The sequence below is a fragment of the Petaurus breviceps genome, unplaced genomic scaffold, assembly GCF_028583685.1.
Source record: "Petaurus breviceps papuanus isolate PSGF00001 unplaced genomic scaffold, PetGlider_PUasm1.0 90205, whole genome shotgun sequence".
Taxonomy (NCBI): domain Eukaryota; kingdom Metazoa; phylum Chordata; class Mammalia; order Diprotodontia; family Petauridae; genus Petaurus; species Petaurus breviceps.
In genome coordinates this window covers 507325-526314 of record NW_027187196.1, presented here as the reverse complement: position 1 = coordinate 526314, position 18990 = coordinate 507325, and the positions used below count along the sequence as shown (strand labels likewise).

The window sequence follows — 18990 nt, the reverse complement described above, 5'->3', positions numbered from 1 at the left end:
GGAGACTAGAAAGATGGTGGCACCTTCCTCAGATATAGGAAAGTTTGGAAAAAGGGAAAGGTTTTTGGCAGAAATAAAATAATTCCATTTTTGGCTGTGTTGCGTTTAAGATATCTCCGGGATGTCCAGTTGGAAATGGCTGGTAGATAGTTGATGATCCAGGACTGAAGCTCGGGGGAGACGTTGCAACATGGAGGTCGTCTGCATCAAGGTGCTGGTTAAACCCTTGGGAGCTGATGAGGTTATGGGGGATAGGGCAGAACCTGCAGGAGCATCCACACTTAGGGGACGTGATGTGGACGATGAGCCAGCAAAGAAGATGGAGAAGGAGGAGTCAGAGGGGGAGAGGAGAGAGTGATCAGCAGTGTCACTTGCAGCAGACGGGGAAAGAAGAGTTGGGACTGAGAAAAGACCCTCGGGTTTGGCAATGTTAGAGTCAAGATCCCAAAAGATCCTGAAAGACTAGAGCAGGGACAGGCAAACAAGGCTGCAGGGGCAACGCCATGGCCTGTTTTTGTCAAGCCTATGACTTAAGAATGGTTTTTACATTTTAAAATACAATAAAATCTTTTAAAGTGTAAAAATCATGCTGAGTTTCTGAAATCATTCAAAAACAGAAAGCACCTGGCCCTGGACTAGAGTTTGCTGACTCTTGGACTAGGATATTGGGCTGAACGTAATAAATTGAAATTCTGTAAGGGCAAATATAAAATTATAAAAATATTCAGGACTTCAGTACAAAAAAAATCAACTTCATAAGTAGAGGAAGGGGAGATGTGATTAGAGAGACATTTGTCTGGAAAAAGATCTGTAGATTTAGTGGACTACAGGCTCAGTAGGAGTCAGTAGTGTGATGTGGCAGCCATTGAGATCCCTTCCACATTCTGTAAATTGTCTGCTCAACACAAAATAGCCAAATGACTTCACAAGTAGATTTTGTGGAAGCTGACCTGCTCACTACTTCACTTGTACTCAGTGAATGTTGCTGCTCACCATTTGGAAGCATGATATGATGCTGGTGCTGTCACTGAGATCTCAGTGAAATTCTTCAGGAGCCATTTGTGTATGTGGCCAGGATAGTTCTAAGCAGTATATTTAGATATTGCTGACACTTAATGGATTCTCTGACAGAGGTTGGAAACTCAAAGCAGTTATAAAACCATGAACAGTTAGAAAAATGCCAGTGATAAACTCAGTATTGATTGCTGATTTTAAAATAAGTTTGTATTGATGTCTTCTCTTTCTTACATCATCAGTTATCCCCAGTAACTCTCTCCCCATCACATAACAAGTGTAATTTTTAAAAAGGAAAAAAAGTCAGCATGACCAGTCACTACAGTGAAGAAGTCCAAAAACATGTGCAGTATGTCATGCCTGTGGTTTTCCTACTTTCATGAAGGGGTAGATAGTGGGTGACCTCTTAGACCTTATTTGAGTTTTGCTTAATCTTTGTAGTTCTGTTACATTCACTTTTGAGTTTTTAGTGTGTGGTGGTTCTTCCCATTTTCATTGTTGTAGTCATAATGTGTATTGTTTTCCTGGCTCTGTTTACTTCACTCTGCATCAGTTCATGTAGATTTTTCTATGCTTCTCATCACACCCATTCTCTTTTTTTTTTTTTTTGCCTTTCTCTTGGAAGGCAATTGGGGTTGACACCCATTATTTCTTTTTCTTTTTTTTTTGAATTTTGAAAATTTTATTGTGAATCCACCAGCTCCACATTGATCTGCAAAAACTAGGCAGTTTCTTCTTTTGCAACACGGTCTTTTTTGAGTGGTCCCATGAAAGCTTTCTTCTCCTCTATGGTCTGGAACCGACCGTGACCAAATTTGGAGGTGGTGTCGATAAACTTCAGGTTGATCTTCTCCAGGGCACAACGTTTGGTCTGTACCAGCAGCAACTTCCGCAGGGTGAGGACACGCTTCTTGGTCCCAACAACACAGCCTTTCAGCATGACAAAGTCATAGGTCACTCCACTAGTGGACGAAGCCTCCCAGAGGGTTGATGCTCTTGTCAGACAGATTGTAATAGGTGGACGCGTTGTTTTTGATCAACTTGCTATCCTTGATCTGGTAGCCCTGGCCAATCTTGTAGATCTTCTTGTTGATGATGGTAGCCCTTCTGACCAGCTTGAGCCACAGAGAAGGCCACGCGGACAGGATGCCAAGCTCCAATGCACACCACCTTATGCAGGCCTCGGTGGGTTTTTCGGGGCAGTTTCTTTGTGTGCCAGCGGCTGGTGACACCTTTGTTGCCCTTCCCCTTGGTCACTCCAGTGACATCAATCATCTCGTCCTGCCCAAACACGGTGGACACAGGCACCTGCTGTTCCAGCTTCTCCTGGGCCCAGTCCAGCTTCTCAGCCACGCTGCCGCCATTCACCTGGATCTCCATCAGGTGGGACTTCTGCCTCAGAGGCAGCAGGTGCATCTGGGTGTGGGCAATGATGTGGATCACCTGGCAGTACTGATTCATGCTGCTGAAGTCTTTCTCCAGCTGCTTTTTGCCGTCATCGTCCTGCCACTTCTTGCAGTACTTGGTGAAGGCCTTCTTCTTGGACTTATGCCAGTTCTTATAGAACCGCCTCTTACACTCATCACTGATGTGCTCAGCAAAGATGGTTTTGAAGCTGCGCAGACCCCAGGGGGTCTGCACGTAGCCCACGATGCCTACAGTGACCATGGGGGGTGTCTCCACAATAGTGACGGCCTCAACGACTTCCTTCTTGTTGACCTTCGAGCCAGGCCTGTCCACCTCCCACACGATGTGGGTCATGCCGGCCTTATAGCCCAGGAAGGCTGTCAGGTGGATGGGCTTGGTGGGGTCATCTTTGGGGAAGCTCTTCACCTTTCCTCGGTGTCTGCTGCTTCTCTTTCTAGGCAGGAAGCCCAGAGACCCATGCCTGGGAGCCGAGAACTTCCTGTGGGACATGCTGGCACCGTTGCACCTGCTCCTGCCACTGAGGCAGGTTGGAAGACAGCGACACCCATTATTTCTTATAGACAGTAATATTTCATTGCATTCATGTGCCAATCTGTTTAGCCATTCCCCACTGACTATTCCTCTGACTATTTAAGTGATTCTTTATTTCTAACCCTAATTCTAAGCACTTGGCAATTGAATCTGTTGTCTTTTGTGTACTTTGGTAAATTGATCCCCAGATATTTTATAGCTATCTGGAATGAGATTTCTCTTTCTGTTTTTGCTTCTTGGGGCATAGTATTTTTATGTAGAAATGCTTTTGATTTTTGAAGGTTTTTAATGTAGCCTGCAATTTTGATGAAGCTATTATCTCAATTAGTATCTTTGCTGATTCCCTAGAATTTTCCAAATATACCATCATATCATCAGCAAATTGGGATAGTTTTACTTCTTCTTTACAAAATTTTATGCCTTTTATTTCTTTCTCTTATTTTGCTGCTGCCAGTATTTCAAGAATTATATCAAATAATAGTGGGAAAAGTGAACATCTTTGCTTCACTCCTCTTTTTATTGGAGAAGATTCTAGTGTATCTGGTTTTAGATAGATACCTTTTATGATATTAAAAAAGAAGATTCCGAGGCAGCTAGGTGGTGCAGTGAATAGAGTACTGGCCCTGGAATCAAGAGGACCTGAGTTCAAATTTGGCCTCAGACACTTAATACTTACTAGTGGTGTGATCTTGGGCAAGTCACTTAACCCTAATTGCCCTGTCTTCTCCCCTCTAAATAGCAAAAGCAAAAAAAAAAAAAGATACCTTTGTGTCTACAATTTGAAAGATTTTTAGCATAAGAACTGGTGTACTTTGTCAAGGATTTTTTCTGCATCTGTTGAGATAATCATGTGCTTTTCCATATTTTGGCTTTCAATATGATTAATTATGTTGATTGTTCTCATAGTGTTAAATCATTCTTGCATCCCTGGTATAAATCGCACTTGTTTATAATGAATGATTTCTTGGATAAAATGCCATAGTCTGACAAGATTTTGTTGAAAATTTTTAAATCAATATTCATTAATGATATTGATCCATAATTTTCCTTCTATTTTTTTCCTTTTCCTGGTTTAGGTATTAGGACTATATTTATCTCATAAAAAGATCCTGATAGTGTACTTTCTCAATTTTTGAAAATAATTTGTGAAGTATAGGTACTAATTATTTTTAAAAGTTTAATTAGAATTTTACTGTGAATCCTTTAAGACCTGGATTTTTTTTTCTTTAGTGGTTCCTTTATAGCTAGATCTATTTCCATTTCTGAGATTGGATTATTTAAGATCTTAATCTAGTTTTCTGATAGTTTGAATATTTTATATTTTTGAAAGTATTCCTCTTTATTTTGTGTCTCAATTTTTTTTAATCATATAATTGTGCATAATATGGTTTGATCATTCTTTTTATATCTTCTGGTTTTGTTATGGCTTCACTTCACTTATTTGCTATTTTATTTATTTGGTTTTCTGTCTTCTTTTAATTAGATTAGCTAAAGTTTTATCAATTTTATTAGTCTTTTCAAAGAAACAGATTTTAATTTTATTCATTGTTTTTACAGGTTTTTTTGTTTCTAATTTATCAATTTCTCTTCTAATTTTTAATACCTCCTCTTTTGTGCTCATTTTAGATTTATTTGTTATCTTTAATTTTTAAATGCATATTTAGTTCGTTAATTCTCTCACTTTCTGTTTTGTTAATGTATGTTTGTCGGGATATGATTTTTCCCCTGAGGATTGCTTTAGCTGCATTCCAGACATTTTGGCATGTTCTTTGTCATCATCATTTTCTTTCACATAATCATTCCTTGTTTCTATGATTTGTTCTTTGATCCATTCATTATTTAGGATTTCATTGTTAAGTCTCCATCTGAGACTGTTTTTTGTTTGTGATCCCTGAACCAATGACTTCTTATTGTGTTGTGGTCTATAAAGTATATATGAACTGTTTTTGCTTTTTTTATATTTGTTTACAATATTTCTGTTCCCAAATACATGGTCAGTTTTTGTAAAATTTACATGTGATACTAAGAAATAAATATATCCCTATTTAGAAGATGATATAAGTCTTTTAACTGTAGTTATTCCAGTAACATGTTCAGTTCCATATTTTCCTTTTTGTTTATTTTTTCATCAGACTCATCCAAAACTGAGAGGTGTTGAAGTCTCCTGTCATTATTATGTTACCGTTTATGTCTTGTATTTCAATTGACGTTTCCTTTATGAATTTGTATCCTAAGGCATTTGGAGCATATACATTTCTTTTTGCTATTGGTTAGTTGTCTATGGTTCCTTTCAACATAATGTATTTCCTTATTTATCCCTTTTTATTTTTTGAATGGTTGTTTTTGCTTTGTCATATAGTATGATTGCAAGTCCTCCTTTTTTTGGATTCACTTGATGTATAATAAATTTTTTCTATCCTCTTCGTTTTATTTTGCACTTATCTTTGTTTTTTGAATGTGTTCCTTGTAATCAACAGATTGTAGAGTTTTGTTTTCTTAACCACGGAGACAGCTGATGTTGCTGTGTCTTTGGTACATAATTTCTGTTTTGAAAAGGTTTGAGAAATTGTGGGGATCAGAGAATATGTCTAGTCCTTCATCTTGTTTATCAAGTCTCATAATTTATTTTCGAGAGATATAAATGGAGTTGGCATGTGAAGTAATCAAGATAGGAGTCTGAAGCTGGCCCTGGTGACCCATTGTAATCTCAGTTCCCAGGGAGGCTAAGGCTGGCAGATCTTTTGAATTTAGGAGTTCAGAGCTGCACTGGGCCGTGTTGAACAGGTGTCCTTATTAGGTTTGCCATCAGCATTATGAACTCCCAGGAGTGAGGGAAAGGAACAGGAGGGGACCAGGTTGTCTAAGGAGAAATGAACTGATTCAGATTAGAAACAGAGCAGGTCGGGGCAGCTATGTGGCACAGTGAGTAGAGCACCGGCCCTGGAGGCAGGAGGACCCGAGTTCAAATATGACCTCAGACACTTAACACTTACTAGCTGTGTGACCTTGGGCAAGTCACTTAATACCAATTGCCTTGCTTTCTATCCTAAAAAAAAAAAAAAATTAAGAAAGAATGGAATAAACAGAGCATGTCAAAATTCCCATGCAGATCAGTAGGAGGTGATTTGACCTATATGTAGCCCTTATGCTTCCAGTCTGATCAAGATGTAGAGATCCAGTTTAAAAAAAATATATGAATATGTGATCTTCTCCCACCCTCCCAATCTTCAGTTTCGTGCATCCCATATACACATTGCAACCAAATGTTCATTTATATTACTTTGGCCTAAAACAACTTTATTCAGCTAAACTTTACGTGCCCTTTAAATATTGAGTTTGGGAATGCCCTTTCATTTTTCTATTAGTCTTGCCAGTTTGAAGTAGTTGTTTTATGTCTTGACGGTATATTTTCTTTTTAGGTAGGACATTGTAATCTAAGAAATGCTGAGGGTCTTGAGACCTTTGAGAACCATGGAAATAAAACATGAAATTCTGGATACAGTGTGTTCTGTGTACAAAAATAAGCTTGAATGAGGATAATGTATTAATGTGGTACCTTGCCACTTTTTTCTCTGATCTCTCTCCAGAAGTCTCAGAGCCTGCTGCCCAGTATTCATCTTTAAGGATAGAGAAAGTCTCTTGCCACCTTTAGAAAAACCACAGTTGTGACAAAGACTCCTATTCATTTTTCTTACACAGAATACTACATATATAAGTTTAGAAATGAAAATATCATATTGCATTTTACTTGTGAGTTGGAAGCAGATGTTTTTTTTAGTCTCCTAGTTGTGTGGTATGAATTTGGTTTCTTAGTCATTAGTACTTTTTGAATTGATCAAAAGGAACGTGTTTAGGAAGTGGTTTGTTGTTGAACAGCCAGGTTGAGGAGGAGAAGCTTTCTGTGTGTTTATGTTAGCATTGGCTATTTTAACATCAGTATAGTACATTTCTCTTGTAGCAACAGATGCACCAACCCTGAAGCCTATTTTTTTTCTTGTTACATTAGTGTTTAATTAAAGAAAACAACTACTTGGAGGCAGTTACTTTCTGTGAAATGTAATGAAGATTTATTTTGGACGTGACCTTCACTGTATTAGCTGAAACAATAATCAGCAGAATTAATAGAATAATCAAATTATATACAAACTCATAAATCATCATGCACAGTGCTGTCAAAAGTTCAGCAATTAACTGGTCCTATTGTTTTGTAGCTGTATAAAAAGTTATAATGGCTGATGCCCTCCTCGATAGGAACTGAAATTACATTTAAAGGCTACGTGGGACGGGGGCTACTGGGCCCAAAATTTTCACAACTGTTCATTTAGCTGTAATGTGATTTGATGTCACCAGGGCAAAGTTGAACTTGAGTCCAGAGTTAGTGCTATCTTTCAGCGAAACCTGAGTCACGGTTGCAGGCAGCAGCCAGTTAATTAGAGTAATACTGGGTTAAGTGTCTTTCTTTTGTGGTTAATGGCATCAAAGAGTTATGTTGTATTCCAGATATACCAAGGCATTTGGCTCTGCTGTGGGAGTTCGGTTGGTGCAGTAAATTTTGCCTGAGCATATCACAGTTGAGATGACAGATAGTTTACAGTGTAAAACTTCTTTGAAATAGAACCAGAAATATTTCTAATACTTACCATAGCTTTAAGAACTGTTTGGCATCTTTCTTTAGGAACAAGATAATCCTGGCTTTGTTGTTTTAAGTGAAAAATACACTGTGACATACTGAAGAATATTTGCTCTTGGATTTTACTTTTTTTTTGGCTGAATGCAAGAGAGTAGTAGAAGTCTTGGCCACTCTGTTACAGGGCTGAACAAACTTGAAAATCGGCTCTCCTGATACCTTGCCACCCACAAACATGCTGTACTTCATAATTGCTGCTGTCTCCATACTGCTTTCTGACATATTATTTCACTCAGTCATCACAATATACCTGTGACTGGGTTTCTCATCTCCCAGAGAAGAAAACTGGATCTGAGACTAGTACTTTCAAATGCAGGATTTGTATCTAGCTCTTCTGACTCTCAAGTCCAGCCAGTTTATTTTAAAATAAAAAATACATCTAGAAAACAAAAACAAGTCATTAAAAAGTTAGCATTTTTAAATTACTATGCAATAAAACAGATTTTTTTTCTTTCAAGTCTTAGGAATAGAAAGATAAATTTTAATTTTCTCATTTATTTAACAAGCTTCTTCCCAAATGACAAAAAAAAGTGTTTCTTTCCTCTCCACCAGCAGAACCCCAGTATTTGCTTCATGTAGATAGAGACCAGCCTTGCTTTCTGCCAGAAAGCCTATCCTCATTTCTATATCCCTTCAAACCTTCTGATAGGTTTGGAAAAACATCTTTGAGCGAGTGAAACATAGACCAGGGGAAGCACCAAATGCTTGAGTGTTCTAAGTAAGTGGGATGTAAATTGGGGATTATGCCTCTTCATTTATCCAGGACACATTTCTTAGAGATAGGTATACATCTCAGGTAAGAGACAAAAAGACCTATAAATTTACAAATAATTCCTGATTATTGCTGTTGCTGCTTATAGTTCATTCAAAATGGAAACCCATAAATAATTCTCAAACCTAGCTATTTGTAGCCTCTTTTTTCCTCCCCACCTGTTAAAATGAATTTACGCTTTAGAGTTTTACCAACCTCATACTCACTTTGCCTTTCTAAAACATTTTTTCTTTTGTAATAATTTGTATCTCTTATTTTGCATGCATGACAACACTTTCATGTGAGTTCAGTGACATAAGCCATGAAAGGATACATCCAGGGAAAGCAGAATGTGATCGCATGTCTCTCAGCAGATTGTGGCCACTTAAACTTATTGTGGATATTCTCAGAGACATTCCGCCATTAACCCAAACTAATACTAAGCCGCCATTGTGACCCAGCCAGTGTTACCGCTGAGGATGACTTAGCAGATGCCTTTGGTTTTTCACTTGCTGTGAAAGTCTCCGGCCTCCTGGGGACACCACCCACAGCTGGTGGTCATACAGCTGTTATTCTCATCACCTCTGCTAGAATTGTACAATTGTTTCTGTTTCTCCTTTTTGTAAAAATCACATTTTATTTATTACCAGATTCTGTTGTTTGTTTGTTTAAAATGTTGCTCATTTTAGGCCTCTTGGTTCCCTTTGAACTGCCTTAGTGCAAGTCCCTGACTATGTTGCCTGTGACCTGAACTTCAGTAATCTCTTTAGTAATCTCCCAGATCCTAATCCCCCCTATTCCATACTGTCCTGTCACTGGTACCCAAGAACCTCTAGGACCTATTGCATCAAATATAGCAAGGTCACATACCTTTTCTTAGGATTTCAGAATCTGGCTTAGAAGGGACTCTCTGGGGGCGGCTAGGTGGCGCAGTGAATAAGAGCGCTGGCCCCGGAGTCGGGAGGACCTGGGATCGGTTCTGGCCTCAGATGCTTAACACCCACACAAAAAAAACTGGCCTTGTATCCTTGAGCAAGTTAACCCCAATTGCTTTGAAAAAAAAAAAAAAGAAGGGACTCTCTGGGGACATCATTTCCTACCCATATTGTCATTCAGTGATTTTTTCAGTTCTGTCCAACTCTTCATGACCCCATTTGGGGTTTTCTTGGCAAAGGTACTGGAGAAGTTTGCCATTTTCTTCTCCAGCTCCTTTTACAGATGAGGAAACTGAGGCAAACAGGATTAAGTGACTTGCCCAGGGTCACACAGCTCAAAAGTGTCTGAGGCTGGATTTGAACTCAGACTTCCTAACTCCAGGCCCAGGACTTTATCCATTGCTCCATATAGCTGCCCTTGTTGTCCAACCCATACCTTAACAAAAATCCCCTCTACAACATACACAGTAAATAGTCAATTCAGCCTTTTCTCGAAGACTTCAGTGGATATGGGGGGTGGGTGGCAGAGGGGACTTCTGCTATGTCTGCCCATTCAGCCTGGTGCTCTATTCACTGTGCCACCTAGCTGTCCCTGCGCTTTAGCTTCTTTACTATCTTGGTTGCCCTTCTCTGGATGTTCTCTGGCTTCTCCAAGTCTGAGTACGACAAATTACAACGAGACTGTCATTCACTTAGTCCTGGACATTTTGCCTTTTAATGAAGCTTCTCTGTGACACTGCTGACTCATATTGAGCTTGAAATTCAAAACAAATACAGGAAACTTTATGCCAGAGAGAACGCTAAGAGATTGGCAGATTCTAGAAAGGCTTCATATAGAAGGGCATACTGAGCAGAGTTTTGAGGGATCCAAAGGGTTCGAAGAGGTAGAGGTAAAGTAGGAGAGCACTCTGATTGGAGCAGGGGCCAAGCATGTCTTTAAACACTGGTGGTGACACGAGTTTTCTGCTCCTTGGCCAACAGGCATAGAGCTAGGCATGACCTGGCTGTTGGTTCCACTTTACTCTTTGTCTGCTACAAGGGAGGGAAAGGTGGCTGTTAGGGGATATTAGTAGTGATGTAAAAATTAAAAAAGGAAGAAGAGTTTGAGTAAAAAGTGAAAAAATGCAGAGGAAAACAAAAAAATTCACAAAAGAACATAACTGAACAGTGATTTTGTATTTAGTATACAGTTTTAAAAACTGAGGCAGCTAGGTGTCACAGTGAATAGAGTGCTGGGTCTGGAGTCAGGAAGACCTCAGTTCCAGTTTGACTGCAGTCACTTATTAGCTGTGAGATCCTGGGCCAGTCACTGAGCCTTTCTCTGCCTCAGTTTCCTCATCTGTAAAATAGGAATAATAAGATCACCTGCCTTCTAGGGTTGCTGTGAAGATAAAATGACTTAATATTTGTAAAGGACTTTGCAAATCTTAAAGCTCTATATAAGTATCAGCTCTCCTTCTCTTCTTCTTCCTCCCTCTTACTGTACATAATAAATGTTCACAAATGCATATATATTCCTTATTTTTGTTTTTTGTGTATTTAAATGTTTGTGCTTGTCTAGTTCATACTTAAGAAGAAAAAAACAAAACAGAAGGATGTGTGAACTAAGAGGTAGGTATAGATAGTATTGTGTTTTTCAGAAAGTTTCATTTTTATGTTGTATCTTATTTTTATTTGTTTTGTTAAACATTTCCCAGTTATATTTTAATACGTTCAGTTTTGCAGGCATTAGCCTGCCTTTGACACCTCTGCTCAATAAAAACCTACTAGCATAACAAAATTGGTAGACTCATTGTACACTAATTTTTATATGCTTTGCATGTACAGTTTCCTTCATGATTCCCTCTACCTGTCTGAATTAAATCTTTTTATAAAATAAATAAATGAGGGGTGGCCAGGTGGCTCAGCGAGTAAGAGCACCAGCCCCAGTGTTGGGATGACCTGGGGATCGAATCTGGGCTCAGATACTTATCACCATACCCAGAAATAACTGGCCGTGTAACCTTGAGCAAGTTACTTAACCCCTATTGCTTTAAAAAAAAAATAAATGAATGAATTTATTTTTAGTTTTCATCATTCACTTCCATAAGTTATAAATTTTCTCTGTCCCCATCCCCTTCCTTCTCCCAAAGATGGCATGCAATCCAGTATAAGCTCTACATAAACATTCTTTTTACTTTTTTTTGCTTTTTGGAGGGTAATTGGGGTTAAGTGACTTGCCCAAGGTCACATGGTTAGCTTTTGTGTTAAGTGTCTGAGGCTGGATTTGAACTTAGGTTCTCCTGACTCCTGGGCCAATGCTCTATTCACTGAGCCACCTAGCTGCCCCCTTCTACATAGACATTCTTATTAAACATATTTTCACATTAGTCATGTTGTATAGAAGAATAAGAACGAATGGGAGGAACCACGAGAAAGAAAAAACAAAACAAAAAAAGAGAGTAAATACTATGCTTCAATCTGCATTCAGACTCCATATTTCTTTCTCTTGAGTGTGGATGGCATTTTCCATCATGAGTCTTTTGGGATTGTTTTATATTCTTGCATTACCAAGAAGAGGTGAGGCTATCAAAGTCAGTCATCACACACTGTGGCTCTTACTGTGTACAATGTTCTCCTGGTTCTGCTAACTTCACTCAGCATCAGTTCATGTAGGTCTTTTCAGGTTTTTTTTTTTTTCCTGAAATCCTCCTGCTCATCATTTCTTACAGCACAATAGTATTCCATTACATTCATATACCACAGTTTGTTCAGCCATTCCCTATTTGATGGGCATCCCCTCAGTTTCCAGTTCTTGGCCACCATAAAAAGAGCTGCTTGAAATATATTTGTACATGTGGGTCCTTTTCCCATTTTTACGATCTCTTTGGGATACAGCCCTAGAAGCGGTATTACTGGATCAAAGGGTATACACATTTTTATAGCCCTTTGGGCATAGTTGCAAATTGCTCTTCAGAATGGTTGGATCAGCTCACAACTCCACAAAAGTTTTTTTTTTAACTAATAAAGAAGGCATCTTAAAGAAACAAATTTTAACTATGAATTTGACGCTGATATTTTGCCTCAAATAGAGAACTACCCTGAACATAGAAAATAGAATTGTTATCATTGAACTCTTATCTAGAAATTTATATTTCTATATAAACTTATGTTTGAACAATGGGTTCCCACCAGGAATGAATTCTAGATGTTAATTAATATTTTTATAAATGGAACAGAATCAATTCAATATATTTTTATGGAGGCCTACTGTGTGCAAGAGGGACTGCATAGTGGAATCTCTAAGTTGGTATTGGATGTTAAGGGTTTCCTGGTAGTAAGAAGACAAGCTAAATTAATGTGAGAAATGAATTTTGGCAGGAATATGTGTAATGCCTCTAGAGAAGATTTAAAACATGAACTGTAAGCTTGGAAGGTGATGGGTTAGGAGCATTGTTTTGATCTCCTATAGTCTTTTTTTTTTGTCTTTTTTATTTATTTAAATTAATTTGTTTGTTTCCTTTTAGTTTACAGGATTCAATTCCACAATTCCTTGAGTTTCACATTTTGTCTCTCTCCCTCCTCTTCCCCCGATGGCGGCATATAGTCAAGTATAGGATCTATAAATACTTTCACATTATACATTAGTCAGGTTAAAAGGACGGATTGTACCAGCTGGAATGAAAAATGGTAAAGAGGACATAAAACCAAATAAGAGAAGGAAAAAGATGAGGTATTTTGCTTCCACCTGGATATAAACTTAGTTCTTTCTCTGGATGCACATATTTCTCTCAATCATGAGTCTTTTGGGATTGACTTATATCACTTCATTGCTGAGAAGAGTCCAGTCTATCAAAGCTGGTCATCACACACACATTGTGTCTGTAATTGTGTACAAATTTTTCCTGGTTCTACTCTTCTCACTCAGCATCAGTTTGTATAAGCCTCTCCAGGTAAATATGAAGACCATCGGCTCCTTGTTTCTTATAGCACAATAGTATTCCATAACATGCATATACCACACCTTGTTCAGCCATTCCCCAATTGATGGGCACCCCCTTAATTTCCAATTCTTTGCCACCACAAAAAGAGCTGCTATAAATATTTTTGTACATATGGGTCTTTCTCCCATTTCTATGATCTCTTTGGGATATAACCCATAGCCCTTTAGGCATAATTCCAGATTGCTCCCCAGAAAGGCTGGATCAGTTCACAACTCCACCAGCAATGCATTAGTGTTCCAATTTGCCCACATCCTCTCCAGCATTTGTCATTTTCCTGTTTTGTCATCTTGGCCAATCTGACTGGTGAGATGTGGTACCTCAGAGTTGTTTTGATTTGCATTTCTCTAATCAATAGTGAATTAGAGCATTTCTCATGTCCTTATAGATATCTTTAATTTCTTTCTCTGAAAACTGCCTGTTCATATCCTTTGACCATTTATCAATTGGGGAATGACTTGTATTCTTATACATTTGACTCAATTCTCTGTATATTTTAGAAATTAGTTCTTTGTCAGAGACATAGGTTGTAAAGATTCTTTCCCAATTTCCCACCTCCCTCTTAATCTTGGTTACATTGGCTTTGTTTGTACAGAAGCTTTTCAATTTCATGTAGTCAAAATTATCCATTTTACATTTTATAATGTTCTCTAATTCTTGTTTAGTCATAAAGTCTTTCCCTCTCCACAAGTCTGATAGGTAAACTATTCCTTGTTTTAGGAGACTGCTTACAGTATCAACCTTTATGCCTAGATCATGCACCCATTTAGACTTGATTTTGGTATATGGTGTTAGATAATGATCTATGCCCAGTTTCTGCCATACTATATTCCAGTTTTCCCAGCAGTTTTTGTCAGATAGTGAGTTCTTATCCCAAAAACCAGGGTCTGGGGGTTTATCAAACAATAGATTACTGTAGTCATTGACTTCTGAATCTCGTGTGCCTAATCTATTCCGTTGATCCACTCCTCTATTCCTCAGCCAGTACCAAGTAATTTTGATGACTGCTGCTTTATAATACAAATTGAAATCTGGTATAGCTACTTCACCTTCCCTAGCATTTCTTTTCATTAATTCCCTTGATGTTGTGGACCGTTTATTCTTCCAAATGAATTTTGTTACTATTTTTTCTAGCTCTATAAAGTAGTTTTTTGGTAAATTAATTGGTATGGCACTACTCCTATAGTCTTTAATATAGGCATTTATACCTAGTGCACAGCTGTAGGAATGCCCTGGTGGGGATGTAGTAGAGAAGTTGACACCGATAGTTTTGAGGTCATGCACAAACCACATCTGAGTGACGCTGACTGGGTACCATTGTTCCAGTCACTTAACCTCAGTGCTTTAAGGCCTCTCTGGCAGACACACATCTCCCAGATAGTTACTGAGTTAGAGAGAGTTTCTCCACCAGGAGTTCCTGATGCCAATGATAACCTGGGTGTGGACCCCCTCATTTGGTTTTTGTTCAAAGCTTTGAAGATTGTCCTTTATGCTATGACATGTTCACTTCCTTTTGGACTTTAATGCAATTCACTAATGCTTTGTCTTCAGCATTTTGGTTTAATTGACATTTAAGTCAAGAGTTAAAGTTTCCAAAGAGTTTTACATATATTATCGGATTTGTACCACACAACAGCCCTGTGAGGCAGGAACTGAAGATATTATTGCCAATTTGAAAAACAGCATGCTTCTAATTAAAATTCCTTGCCCATGTAGCTAGTGAGGGTCCAAGGCAGAATTTCAATCCAGGGCTCTCCAAATCTAACGTTCATTTTACATACATACCATGCTTCTTGACTAACATTTCTCCAATCAAAATTACCAGTGATTGTTTAAATGGCCAAATCTGAAGACCTTTTCTCAGTACTCAGTTTTCTTCATCTCTCAACAGCTTTTGACACTTGAATTACCCCTTCTTGGAAACCCTTTCTTCCACTGATTTTTGTTTCTAAGCCTTTTCTTGGTTCTTCTCCTACCTTTCTGACTGCTTCTTCTCAATCTTTTTTTTCTGTATTATCATCCACATCCTACTTCTTAACCATAGGTATCTCCCAAGGCTCTGCCTTGTACCTTCTTTTCTTCTCACTTGGAGACCTCACCAACATTCAGCCTGGGTAAGAGTGTGGTCTAGGGTTCCTCCTCCTCTCCCTTCCCACTCTACTTCATTTGAATGACCCTCACTCGTGACATGTGAATTTCAAGAAATACTCAGGCCTTTCATCTCTCTCTCTCTCTGTCTCTTACTTTTTGCTTTTTGGAGGGGGGAGGGCAGGACAATTGGGAGTTAAGTGACTTAACCAAGGTCACACGGCTAGTTTTGTGTTAAGTGTCTGAGGCTGGATTTGAACTCCTGACTCCAGGGCCAGTGCTCTACTCACTGTGCCACCTAGCTGCTCCTCCTTCATCTCTTTTTGTAGGGTGTTTCTTACTGACCTCCCTCCCCGCCTCCAGTCCCATTGCTCTTCTCTCTGTTTACTCAATGACCCATCAAGAAGGCATGACTTCCAGGTCACCTTGTCTTGAACTGTAAAGCCTAAAATTTCAAGCAGAGGTCTGGTGTTGTGCCAGGTGTGTGGTGTAGCTTCTAGGTGTGTCCCATCCCTGAATTGTTTTGGAATGTAACTACTGAGATTGTGCCATATTTGTATTCAGTCCAGTTCCTGGGGATCCAGACTTCTAGCATCAACTGCCTCATTTTGGAGAGGTATATAGCTTTACCAACATTGTCCTTAAGCTTCACTTCAGAAGTAAAGAGCTAAAAAACCTAGGACCTGTGGCCAGCAGCTTTTTGTACCTCCTGCTCGACTAATCCCAGAAAATCAGTTGTTATTTCTTAAAATGAAATCCCCTTTCCTTAATAAGTCTTCCCCATCCAGCTTAATCCTGCTATTCTTCAGTCCCTTTCCTTACCTGACCTCACTTTCCATTAAACCCATGGAAACTCCCACACAATCATTAACAAAGTCTTTGTGATCCTCCATTTTTTATGCTCCTTCCTTTTTCTTGTGTTTATAGAAACCTAGCTCTTGCCATATGCCTGAAGCACTGTCCATTCTCTTCAGTGCCAGGTGGTTCTTCTCCTCTGTCCCCTGACTTCCTGGACTGGGATGGGTAGGTAACATACTCCTTGCTCTCTGTTGTCACTTTCAGACATTTCTTCTGCCACTGCCACTCAGCAGTCTCTCCTTCTTTCTGTATTACGTAGTTTAATTCCTTCTTGCCATGATCTTCCACTCTGCAAATAATTTATATCCTTTCTTTAGCAGTTTAGCAGTTGACTTACAGCCTTGCTCTCCAAGCCAACCCCTGCTCTCATACTTAGAAACTTCACTATTCGTGCTGATGTCCCCTCAGATTCCATGGCATTCCAGTCCATCTATCTCCTCAATTCCTGTGACCTGTAGTTTTATTTTACATTATTCACCCATAGGAATTATAATATCATAGACCTCACCGTCACTCATAATTGTGCCACCTCCTTGATTTTGAACTCAGAAATTTCTCTCTCTGATCACAGTCTTTTATCCTTCTACCTCATTCCTGCTTTGGTGTACTTTTCCTCCCTTCTAATTCTTTACATTCTCATTGCCCCGTTGAACTGTACTCCCTCTTCTACCCTTGATTCCTTTGTCCTACCACCATTCTCTTCCTGTCAATACTAAATTCCAGATCACCCTGCCATTTGACCTCTTCAAGTTGTGTATTCAACCTGCTGAATGCTGCTTGAGGAAGTCATTACCACTGTTTCATCTAGATTCATTACAGACTCATGTTTTATAGTCTCAATCCAGCACTCACCACTGCATGGTAAATTTTTATTCTACTTCTACTGCTTTCAGGAAATGTTCTAAACCTTCTAATGGCTTCCCTAGCCTCCATTCCTTTCTCTATCCCCTTCTTTCTCTTAGCAGTTGCCCCTTTATCTTACTTTACTGAAAAAAAATGTCTACTGTGAGCTTCCAACCCCATACCACATGTCAAAACTCCTCTACATTTTTACTCATTTTTTCCCCTTTATTCCTGTCTCTTGGGAAGAATTATCCCTTTTCTTTGCCTGGGCCAACTCCTTCTTCTGTCCTGAATTTCATTCCTTTTAGAAACTCATCCCATGTTAAATTCCTTCTATGTTGCTTCTTAAAGTCTTTCCCCATTGCCTAAAAAATGTGTGTCTGCCCCATTCTTTAAAAAAAAGCCACCTTAATTTGACTCTGACATCCCCTCTAGTTATTGTCCTATATTTCTTATCCCTTTCATTGCCAAACTAATAGAAAGAATCATCTATACTCCCCATTTTCTCACCATACACTCACTTGTTTGTCTTTTGTAGTCTTAATTGCAACTCTACTTCTCAAGTGCCGCTGCTCTATCCATGGTCACCAGTAATCCCTTACATGCTGTTCTTTTGGCTCAGTCTTGCCCATCATTCTCCTATAGACCCATACTCCCTTGCCAGAAGTGGAATAGGGAAACAGGACCAGCTTCATCAGGATCTTAGTAAGGCCTTGGGATTGCCTACCCAGCTTCAGCCTCAAAGACTTGGAATGCAGTAGAGCAGAGATTTTATAAGAGTTCTTAATAGTAGTTTGGGGGTAATTGTTCATTTGTGGCAGGGCATTAACTTTCAGGATACTAGCCTTTAATTTACTGCCCTAGAGAAAACAATTTGCTAAGTTTGACTCAATTTGTAGGTTGAAGGCAGCACCATCTTTTCAGTCATCCAAGTTGACAACCTTGATGTCATTCCTGACTCCTCACTTTTGCTCACTCCATGTGTACCAAGATGCCAAAATCTTATCATTTCTTTCTTTACATGTCTCAAATACCCACTCTCTCTGCTCACAAAGCCGTCATGCTAAGTCATGCCCTCATTATGTTTTTCATGGATCGTTTCAGTACCTCTGATAAGTCTCCTTACCTCAATTCTTCATCTCACTCCAATTCATCCTCCATGTAACTGCAGAAGTGGTTTCCTCTTACCTCTAGGGTCAAATGTAATGTCTTTTGCCATTTAAAACTTTCACCTTTTGGCCTTTTCCTACCTTTGCATTCTTCTTGCATGTCATTATCCTTCTCCATCCATTGTACTTTGTACATCTATGCTAGCCTACTTGCTGTTTCTTGTGCCAGACATTCCTTTTACTTATCTCTAAGTCTTCTCTCACCCCATCTATGTGGTAGTACTTTCTCTCCTGGAATGACGTATTTTTTGCATTTGCATACCTGTATGCATATTGTTCCTTCCAGTAGAACGTAAGCTTCTTCAGGGCAGGGAGTGTTTAATTTTGGTCTTTGTATCCACAGAACCCACATAGTGGTTGGCACATAGAAGAGCTAACGAATACTTTTTAAAATGAATATTCACCAGCTGGATCCAAGCATTTGTATTGTTGACTCTTTAAAACATTTCTATCATAAGCATATCCTTTGAGATCAACTTTAAAAAAAAATAAAAAGGTTTATGTACAAAGAATTTTACTTCCTCAGGTGATGGTGGTTTGTCACTTGAGTGTTCATATTATGCTAAGGGCTTTTTTGAATAGCACACGCATGGTTACTTCTGTCTTGGAGCAGACATTCTAAAGTGATGTGAGACACTCCATGCATCATATGGACATATACAACATTTTTCATTTTTTGGAAGTTATGCAAGTACAAAGGACTTGT

At 38.9% G+C, this 18990-nt stretch overlaps 1 protein-coding gene and 1 pseudogene across 3 annotated transcripts in view; one reads left to right on the top strand and one right to left on the bottom strand.

Moving 5' to 3' along the window:
• The window catches only part of CHM (CHM Rab escort protein), a 193997-nt gene that overhangs the window by 114926 nt on the left and 60081 nt on the right, over window positions 1–18990 (top strand). The window lies entirely within an intron of this gene.
• LOC138176816 (large ribosomal subunit protein uL3 pseudogene) lies at window positions 1660–3704 on the bottom strand (annotated as a pseudogene).